Source organism: Pinus tabuliformis, chromosome 2_2 (assembly GCF_031772625.1).
Source record: "Pinus tabuliformis cultivar Carrire ecotype Pingquan chromosome 2_2, CPIR1, whole genome shotgun sequence".
Classification (NCBI taxonomy): Eukaryota; Viridiplantae; Streptophyta; class Pinopsida; order Pinales; family Pinaceae; genus Pinus; species Pinus tabuliformis.
In genome coordinates this window covers 801,298,003-801,308,746 of record NC_142300.1, presented here as the reverse complement: position 1 = coordinate 801,308,746, position 10,744 = coordinate 801,298,003, and positions in this window count along the sequence as shown.

Genomic DNA, 10,744 nt, shown 5'->3' with positions numbered 1-10,744 from the left:
ATGTCGCGCAAAAAATTTGGGTTTCCACCAAACTCGGTGCCTAAAATTTGGGGGTTCCGCCCGGCGTAGAAAAAAATATTGGGGTTTCCGCCCAGCGCAAATTTTTTTGGGGTTTACAAGTCGCGCCCAAGCCTGGGGAAACTTGGGGTATCCATGTCGCGCCCCGACGCCCAAGCCGGGGGAAACTTGGGGTTTCCATGTCGTGCCCCGATCGAAACCGGCGACGCCCAAGCCTGGGGAAACTTGGGGTTTCCAAGTCGCGCCACGACTGAAACCGGTAGTGCCCAAGCTTGCGGAAACTGGGGGTTTCCAAGTCATGCCCCAGCACAAAAGCCTGCGGAAACTGGGGGTTTCCAAGTCACGCCCTGGTGCCCAGGCCTGGGGAAACTTGGGGCTTCCATGTCGCGCCACGATCGAAGCCGGTGCCGCCCAAGCCTGCGGAGACTCGGGGTTTTCCATGTCGCGCCCTGGTGCCCAAGCCTGGGAAGCTTGGGGTTTCCATGTCCCGCCCTTTGATGGAACCACGGGTTTCTGCATTTTACAGCACGAGGGAAACGTGGGGAACTTGGGGTTTCCATGACAATGCAAACCAGCTTGCAACTATCGGGAACTTGGTGTGTTTCCAAACCGCTGCCCAAGTCTAGGGAACTCGTCGTTTCCATGTCGCGGCACACCCTGAATTGCCCGAGAGTCTATGGAACTTCAGATTTCCATGTCGTGGGGCCACGAAGAGCCACCAAAGTCTGGGGAACTCGGGGTGTCCATTTTGCGGCACGATGAAAACTACTACCCAAGTTAGCGGACACATACGGGGTTTCCATTTCGCGTCACAACAAAAATTGCTACCCAAGTTTGGGAAACGCGGTGTAAGGACCTGCGGTTTGGTTTCTCCCCGTAGGTGTGAAGTGCGAACTCTACGACCAAAATGTGCGAAGGGAAATAAGTATAATGCACATTAGAGGTGGAGTGATGGTTGGTTTATAGCGTGGGAGCATTTGGCATAACCCACGAGCCGACTTACATGTTGGGGCGACTTGAACGAAGGATTGTTTTCCGACCAACAATCGGATGGCAAGTTTGCGACGTGTAAGGGCGTTTTGGCACGCGGTGGTCGAGTCGGCCTGGGCAGCAACTCGCCCAACCGCTCGTATAAATATGGCAAGGCGTTGGAGCATTTGGCATTCATTCGAAGATGGACATTAGAACATGTGCATTCGGTGATCAAGAAAAAAGTGCGAAGTAGTGGAGCAGGTCGCAAAAGAGGCACGGGCATATATGCGCCCGCTCTTGGGCAAGCACACACAATACGCACAGGTTTCGGTTATCGGGTGAGGGTGCGGGTAAGGAAGGCACCCACCATTCGGTGTGACACGAGGTGTCTCGGGTAGGTCACCCACCCGTTGTGCAGCAGTAAACGAGGTTCGGTCGAGGAGTACGATTGGCAGATCATGTGAGGGCGAGCTCGCCCAGCTCGAGCAAGGAAATTGGTTGGCACACAGAGGTGTTGCCTATTTGTAAAATTGGCTAAGTATGAAACTTGGTGTTTCCCATGTATACTTGTAAAGCCTCGTAAACATTGTAGAGTTGAATAATATATTGTATTCGGGCAGACTCATTGTTCAGGGATTTTCCCCTCCCTTTCTACTGCGCAATTATGTTCTTCATGTATAATTGCTGATGATAATGAATGTGTATGGGTGTTCATTGGTATAAAGGAAACATAATAATACTTGGTTGTGAAAAACAAACTAAGTAGACTAATGGTTGGGTGTAGTCCATGAACATAAGTATTGGTGAAAAGAAAGTGTTCGGTGGCGCCGCACCTCATCAAGTACGACAGAAAGACTACTGTAGGACTAGGGGCATGACACGCGGGGTTTCCATGTCACTCGCGCCATGTTAGGCGTGGCGCACACCCCTTGATACCTGCACGATGGGCGAGCCACCGACAGAAGGCACCCAGGCGACCCTTGTTGTGTGCCTAGATGAAAGAGGTGACCATGTGCGGATGAGTTAGGATGCGGGCAGGTGTGTGACGTGCGGTGACGGGTGTAATCAGAGAGGTGTTGGAGCCGACCCATGGGTGCAACGGTGCACACGAAGGGACGCGACAGTTCTATGAAATGGGGCATGTCGAGATTATGTGGCAGGTCAGCCGAGCATGCATGTTGATGGAGCCGACCCTTGTTATCCTCGAGAGACATGGCCCTTGGGCGAAAGGATGCGTATAAGTAAGGAGGATGGCGTTCGAGGAAGGGACATCAAACTCAGACTTCCACATCGCAGAACAAGTGCGAAGGAAGGAGTTGGGCGAAAATGGAAGGAAGAGAAGGACGCGGGTAAGAGGGCTGCACCAGTGGGCGGATTACAGAGGGTAGGTCAGGCTTGGTAGTGCGGACAGGCAGAGCGGGGCGGGTTACCGCCCGGGCAGGCAAGCCACACTGCATGTGGGCCATGCACCCTCACTATGGACCGCACCGACGGGCAAAGTTTGGGCGCCACGGAAGGGAAAGTCGGGCCTACAGGTTCGTAATTCAGGTGTGGAGTTGTGTCGTGCAGGCTGCGGGCCAGTGCAGAACGACCACACGACACGACAGGTTGATAGAATAATTGAAGAAGATAAATTTATAGTAAGTTATTTTTGCTGCATTGTTAAGAACACTTATTGGAAAATTTATCGAGTGTTGAAGTAGGCGCAGACCCTGTACTCAACTATTGGTAAAAAGAAAAAGTACGGCGGTGCCGCGCCCGCTTATGTGTGGTTGAAATACTACCACTAGGATAGGAGCGTGACATGGGGTCTCCCAGTCCCTCCTCAACAAAGGTCGCCAAATTGCGGGGAACCCGATGATTCCATGTCCCTCCTTGTCGAAAGCATCCCAAGCGCGGGAAATTTGCGGTTCCCATGTCTCGTCACGTTGGAAATCGCCCCAGGTGCAGTAAAGTTGGTGTACATCAAGCCTGCAACCTCACATCAATAAAAAGTCTCGGTTGGTCAAGAGAATGAAGGTTTCTTCATTGGTAAAGGATCTCTCTAAGGATCAAAGGTTGGAGTCTCTTCTAGAGCTAGTCCACCACGGACTATCAAAAGTTGAAAGAAGGACAGAGTGCCAGGGAATGAAGCGTCGAAGAAACAAAGTGCAGAGAGGAGGAAGGACTCGACTTGTGCTTGGGGGATATTATTGTCAAGGGTCTAGGGCTTCGCAATGACCAATAAGAAGCTTCAATGAGAGAAATTTATGAAAGGGTTTTCCTCTCTGAGAGAGAGAGAGGTTTTTCCCTGGCAGAGAGCCAACATCTTGTGTTCTTGTTCTTATGTTTTTGGCACCAGTTTGATGAAAGTAAACACACATGCATTAATAATAAGAGTAGAAGATTAAGATAACACGATAAATTGCAAAAGAGCATCACAAATTGTTATCAAGTCTAGAAGAATCCCACTATACCCCATTGCCCCAGATTCTTCAATGCGGTATTGGAGCTAAGGTGACACATCAAGGAAAGGGAATGTCAAGAACATCCACAAGGTTGAAGCGTCAAGCCAAGAAGTCTCAATCACATCAAGGACAAGAATGTCTACCATCTGTCATTCATCATGGAAGACTACAAAGCAAGAAGAAACACCTTGTATAAATGCACCTACAAGAAGAACAAATCAAAGAGGGACCTACATCAAGCTACACCATCTTGAAGAATGAAAGGCACTACGAGTCAAGTCATCAAGCAAGTCCATTTGAAGAAAGCAACTTGAACAACATCAAGATCTAAGGAAGGCAAGCCATCAAGTCTTCAAGAAGAAAGCAAGTTCACTACATCTCAAACTCTATCAAGTAAGTATATGTCCCCTTCTGAGTATACCTGAGTGTCTTTTTGCAAGGAAAGTAACAAATTGGTTGGGACCACTACATGTCCAAAGTCCAATGGTTTGCATGCCAAGAGTATGGACGCTACAAAATGGATTGTCCTAAACTTAAGAAGGACAACAACAACAAGAGAAAAAGGGAAGAAGCTCATGTAACTCAAGAAGTGAAAGAAGACGACAAGAAGCAAAAGGAAGATCCTCCTATGACTAAGTCAACCTCTTTGCTTAAAGTCTTCTTTCAAAGGGGGTAGTGTTAACGGGAAAAGTGTCTACTCAGAATGCCCCTATCCCACTAAGGTGTGACAGTACCTTAGAAACAAACAAGGAAAACTACTTTCGTATTCTTCTTTATGAACTATAAACGAAGAGGAATAGGATGAACCAACCTTTGTATTGCGCTAGTCCTTTGATCCAATCTCTCTCGTCTTTGATAGCTTCTAGCTACCTGCTCCCTTACTTGCCCAGCTTCACCAAGTTCCTGCAAGATCACAGAAGAGGAAAACTACACAAAGACATGGATTTACATTCATAAATAGCTTAGGATCAGATTTAAGCTAAACATGCAAATATAACAAAACATCATTGATACACAAGCATGTAGGAGAAACTCAAATAGTTTTATTGATATAACAAGAAGGTCCAGGAGGAGTTACAACCGATGATTCCTGATCCAGCATCAACCCCCCGGCAAAGGAATCCCCTCTTCACCTCCAACAAAGCATAAATCACCCAATACACTGATCTCTATCTCACAACCAACAGCAATTCTCTGCAATGTACAAAATTCCAGCCTCCAACCTCTAGGATGAGGGATCCATTTATAGATGTATGCAAAGAGGATGAGTCAGCTCATGATTTGACTAGTGGCCTCTCTCTGTCAGTTCTTGCTTCCACTTGGAGATTGAGAGCCTCTTATTCATCCTTGGTCGAACTCAGTGAGGCAAGTGTCATTGGGGAAGATTCTGGAAGCTTCCATTGTCTGTCCACCTCGCGGAATGACACTGCCATTTGTCATTTCCCACTCAGCACACCCTGGTAGTGCATTTAGGTGCGTTGCAATGCACCTAGCTAGTGTACTGGGGTGCTATGCAACGCAGCTAGCTAGTGGAGTAGCTGAAATGATCCTGATTTGACTGATTCTGAGCAGTTTCTGGTGGAGAACTTCTAGGAGAAGCTGTAATTTGTTGACCTTGTTCCTTTAGGAGTTAGAACAAAAATTTTAGTTACTTAGGAGCCCTTGGTTTATGGACATTTCATGCTTAGAGCTGTAAGGCACAAAAATTTCTATAACAGTTTCCCCCTAAATTATGAGGCCGTTTATCGGGTGAAATGCTTTATTAGGAGGATCCGAAGTTCTTTCAATGCTGGGAGGAGACCTGTAATAAGATACAATACAATACATTATCTTCATATTGTTTTCATGATCTAGCTGAGGCTGGCATTCCCATGCTCAGCTTTATAAATTCATTTTCATGTACATAGGACAGACAACCATCTGATGGTAGACTGATGATTCTGATAGAGCCATCATCCTTTTGGTAGGATGATTATCTGTGCTGCAATGTTGTACATTTCAATGTCTTTATTTTCCTGAATATATATCGCAGCCCGGATGGATGAAACTAGATCCGGGGTCTTCAATCTCGTCGGATCTTCACTCGAAGTACAAGTCAACCGATGTGAGAAATGTTTTGGAGTCTAACATGGAAAGACATCTCTTGATTACCAGTCAATGATGTAAACTGTTAACAAGCACGAGAGGAATCACCGATAATGATGATGACCCTCAAGGTACTGCAGTACAATTCACGTGATGTGAATAAAGGACTTGGCGTCGAACACCATGCAAAATATTTCGGTCGAAGGTCATTGATGTATACCTATCGCCGGAAGTGAGAAACTTGCCATTGAGGCATGCAAGCTTCAAAGTACTGAATGGGGTGTTCCTAGATCAACTTCTTGGATAATGAGCTGATGTCGACAAGAAGCGATCTGTCAAAGGAGGGCCTTGATGAATCCCACATCAATGACATGGAACAGAGCAAAATATTTTGATGGAGGTGAAAACAATCTGATGATGTACGGTTCAGAATGGCGGTCATGAAAGAATGAAGTATAATGTATGGTAGTGGATGGGACATGGGTGACTTCTCTGGATGACTTCTCTTGAACATGTCGGCGACACTTATGTGATGGATTGGTAGCATTTACCCCAAATGCGGATGGTATGGCGTGACCATGGTGATGTGACCGGTGAATGAAACAACCCAACCCGACTTAGGCACAAGTGGAAGTGTCATGTTCAAGAGCGACTTGCTACCAATAAAGATTCTTTGATTTTTCTTCCCTATTTTTCCCCAGTCATTGCTGACCAGTACCTCTTTATTTTTGTCAAGCTTGAGGAGGATAACATATGCTTGTTCTATAATTTTCCCTTCGAGCAAACCCATCGCTATGTTTTAAAGAGCCTAGCGATAGTGAAACTCGTTCTCTTCTAAAGAAAAGTTTGTCGCTATTAATCTTTTTAACGAGTTTAACGACAAAGATAACTCGGTCCTTTTCATTTTTAGAGATTCTGAAAAGGTACATAAAGGTAACTCCAAAATTCCTTTTTCGTCATCTAATCCCTTAAGTCTGAAAAAGTATAAAAAAATACAGAAGGGATGAATTTTCGATAGTTTTAAGGAGCCGAACAAAACAAGCGCTCGATCTTTTTGTGCAATAATCCCTCAGGTACAAAAAGATTAAAATCTAGAGGAGGGATAGCACTTCCGGTCGCTTTAACGAGCTGGAAGGCCAAAACTCGGCAATCCTTTCATATTTTACGAGTCAGTTGAAAAGAGCTTAAATAAGACTCGTCTTTTGAGGAACGAGTGATAAAATGGGTAGCAGCTGATTCCAGGTAAGGGTTGGAATTTTCCAATCACGGCAGTGTCACAAGGATGGCTAGTGAAATCACTCTTCGCAGCTGTTCCTCAAAATGGGTAAACAATCAAATGGAGGTGAATGATCGGTCAATGGAAAAGTGGAGGTGACAGTGCAAACACGACCAAGGCTTTAATGGCTGAAGTACTACATTCACGGTGGTTATTTACTGGCGGATAGTTCATTTTTTAACGAGCTTAAACGCGGGTGGAAACATTTGCTCAGTCTGGGTTTATTTTTTAACAAGCTTGAACCGCGCGGTAACACTGCTCGATGCGGGTTTATTTTTTAACGAGCTTGAACCCTGCAGTAACATTGCTCGTGATAATTTTGTATGCCCCCAGCATAATAACGCAAATCGAGGTGCATGCCCCCCAAGCTTCATTGCATTCAACTTGGTGGTTGGAATGAAGGTTTACCTTTGAGATTTGGAAAGGGGATTGTTTCATTTTTTAATGAGGTTAACACAGTAAAAGAACTGTCCTCATGACTCCTTGTTTCATTTTTTAACGAGGTTGACACGAGATAAGAACCATCCTCGGATTCCAAATCCATTAGATATAGAAGGTTTCATATTCCACTGTGGCCACTTCCGCTAGATTACTCGGAGGCGGTAGGGCAAAAGTACCCATTAAGGTAGGGTCTTTTAGGAGACCTACTCCGATATTTTGGAGCGAATGATTGCTTCCATGGATCATTGGAATGCTTCCAGTAACTTGAGAACCATTGGGGAGGAAGTTTTGCTGATCGATGATTGTAATCCCTCCTTGAAAGGGAAATGCAATATTTCTGAAATAGGTCAACACAACAGTTGCCATGGCATATATCCATGGTCTTCCTAGTAGGATGTTGTAATCAAGATTCCCATCTATGACTTCAACATATATTTCTACTGTTTTCCCTCCTAGTTCAACTTTCAAGTTATTTAGGATACCATATGGGGTATATGTCCTTCCGTCGAATGCTTTTAACGTCGTCGCAGACTGCGACAAGGTTGGAGATCCTAAAGTTTTCCAGCAACTCATCGACATAATACATGTAGATGCCCCCTCATCAATAATTGTTCGATGAACAGTTTTGTTGAGGGCTTTCACTTGAATAAGGAAAGCTAGTTGAGCTGGTAACTGAGGGTCATATTCTTTATGATTAAAGGCCACAAGATTGGAATCCATTGGGTCAATCCCACCTATTGCTGATAATAAAGCTTGCTCTTGGGAGAGGCAATTTTGCAGTACCTCAAGTGTCGACATAGCGGACGGCGATTGGGCCAGGTCCTCTATTATATTATAATTCTGTGCTATTTTTGCACAAGGATTAAATGTCGATTTGTGCACTACTCCCTTTGGCGACTTTATCATTTGTTCAGGAATGATGGGTGGCACAACTTTGGTCAAAGTTGTTGTCGAACTACTAGGTTGTTCATTAGCCTTGTTACTCGACACTTGTGGATTCCCGTAATCTTTATTCCTTGCCAAAGCATCATTTTGCTGCTTTGAGATAGACAACATAAGCACTTGGGATCGGGAAGAATTTTGATTAGCAACCAGTTTGGTTCCCGGGCCTGGATAAGGATCAGTCAATACTGCTGAGGTTTTTGAACTCTTAAAGAGTTTCTTAACTTCAGCTTTATGTGGACAATCTCTCGTCCGATGATCCTCATCGCATATATGACACCCCGCAGGGGGTTTCCTTTGCCCAGAAGGTTTTTCAGGAGATGACTCATCCTGCTTCCTTTTTCTCCCTTTCTTTTTCTTCTTGCCCCCTGGTTGCTTCAGTTGTTTGCCCTTGTCAGTCGACACGGCATTTACTTCTGAGGCAAGAAGTTCCTCATTTGCATTTTGACTAGAAATCTTACAGGCCTTTTTAGATGTAGCCTTTGTCGATTTTGTGTCTGTCGCGCCAATCACACCATCGATGGCATGAGAGTCATTGTTTGATTTAGGAGAAGGAGGAACTGAGAATTCCGGTCTAGGGGCGTCAGGTATTTTATCGTAGAGCATGCCGGACTGAGTGTAAATCAAGTCCAAATATTGCGCACGAACGATAACTTTCTCTTCTGTGGTGACTCCCCCTTTTGCCACATCTTCCGTGATGGAAGGCAGTAATGACTTAATAAACCATTCAGATAAAAGCTGATCGGGAACATACATTTTCACCATTCTACGACGACGTCAGCATTCATGTATATGATCAGATATGTGAGTGGCTGTCGTTTGTTTGAAGTTGGTAAGAAGTTCGGTTCCCGTTTCGTACCTTATCGGTAACTGAAAATGGGTTAAGAAGGTTGTGGCTAGGGTACTGAAGTTGTCGAATGAAGCTCTAGGCAATTCGATATACCATTTTTCTGCCGGACCAGTTAACGTCCTCTGAAAAGGCGAAGCCTAATCGAATCATCATTTAGGGTGTTTGATGAACACCACAGATGAAATGTCATCACATGATTCGATGGGTCTTCACCTGGATTTCCATTAAATTTAGGAATATCTGACGGAAGTTTATGCGGAATCGCTCGCCACCAAGGGGCATAAGCAATTGGATCATTTGTCAGCCGGTTTAGATCTGGTAATTCTAGAGTTGCTACAAAGGGCAACTGTTGATTCAGGTTAGGCGAAGCATACCCAGGATAAGATGGAATCGCCTGAGCAGTGGGTCTTTGCATACCAGCATAATGTATTTGATGCTGGCAACTTTGATAAGGTTGATGGGCATAACCATTATAGTATGGTTGTTGATAACCACTTTGGAAATGCAGTTGCCCATTACTTACAAAGACTTGTTGCTCAGGTCCTTGATATGATTGCTGGAATTGCAGTTGTTGAGATTGAACCAGTCCTGGTTGTTGGACCATTTGCTATTGTCCAATACTGGATGATTGACCAAGATGAGGAGTCATAGTACTTGTTTGAGCCTGAGTCACTCCAGATAAGGAGTCACTGACCTGAGGTTGTGATTGAGCCATTGAGACAAGAGGCTGTTGTATTGCAACCTGAGAAACTTGGGGTTGACATACAACAGGTAGCGCTTGTACTTGCGACGCAGTCACCATAGCAGGTATAGTGGGAATATTCGACACAGGGTGGACTGGTTGCATTGAATATACAACCCTTGGTTGTTGAGGCAGTATTAGTACCCAACCGCTGGTTGTAATTCCAGTTTGACCTGAACTTTGTTGTAAACTCTCATATGGTTGTTCTCTGGGAGGGAACAATGAAAAGGCATACTGCCCTCCATATGGTGGAAATCCAGTACTTAAAGGGTAGATTGGCCTTTGAAGACACATTGGATCAACTTGTTGAGTTTCAACATAAGAAATACCAGATGATAATATGGATGAAGAAATAGGAACTAATCGTGTCATCGAGGCAGTCCCTGATTGGACTCCCGCTTGTTGTTGATAACTTGCTGGGACAGATGGTATACCATTGAACATCGTTGGAGTAGCAGTAGGAGGCTGTGCCACTGCTGTATTGAACGACATAGTCCTGGATGTCGATGGTTGTTCAGACATATCTAGTCTATCCAAAATATTTTCTAGCGATTCTACAAGAACTTGCGATGAAGGGAGACTAACTTCGAAGACCAACGAGGGAAAGGTGATGATTATTCCGTTTAAAATAAATTTTAGACGCTTTGACACAACTTGTTTTTTCAATTTTTTAGAGTCGAGAAGAAACAAAAGATTACTCTAGTCTCCTTCGATTTTTAATGAGCCTGAAGTGACAAGTGCTCAGATGGACCTTTTCCGTTAAGGAGTTTGAAAAGGAACGAAAGGGACTGCTCTGGAGATCTAGGTAGAGGGAGTACCAAACCAATAGCAAAACTGTAGAATACTTTTTACGGTATGACAGTCAATCTTCTCGAATGCTGTGTTCGGTGCATTGCGATCAGTAGGGCGGCTGACACAGCTTCCTATGGATAAAAGGTTTTAAGCCTATAGGGGTCTCCCAATATATACTC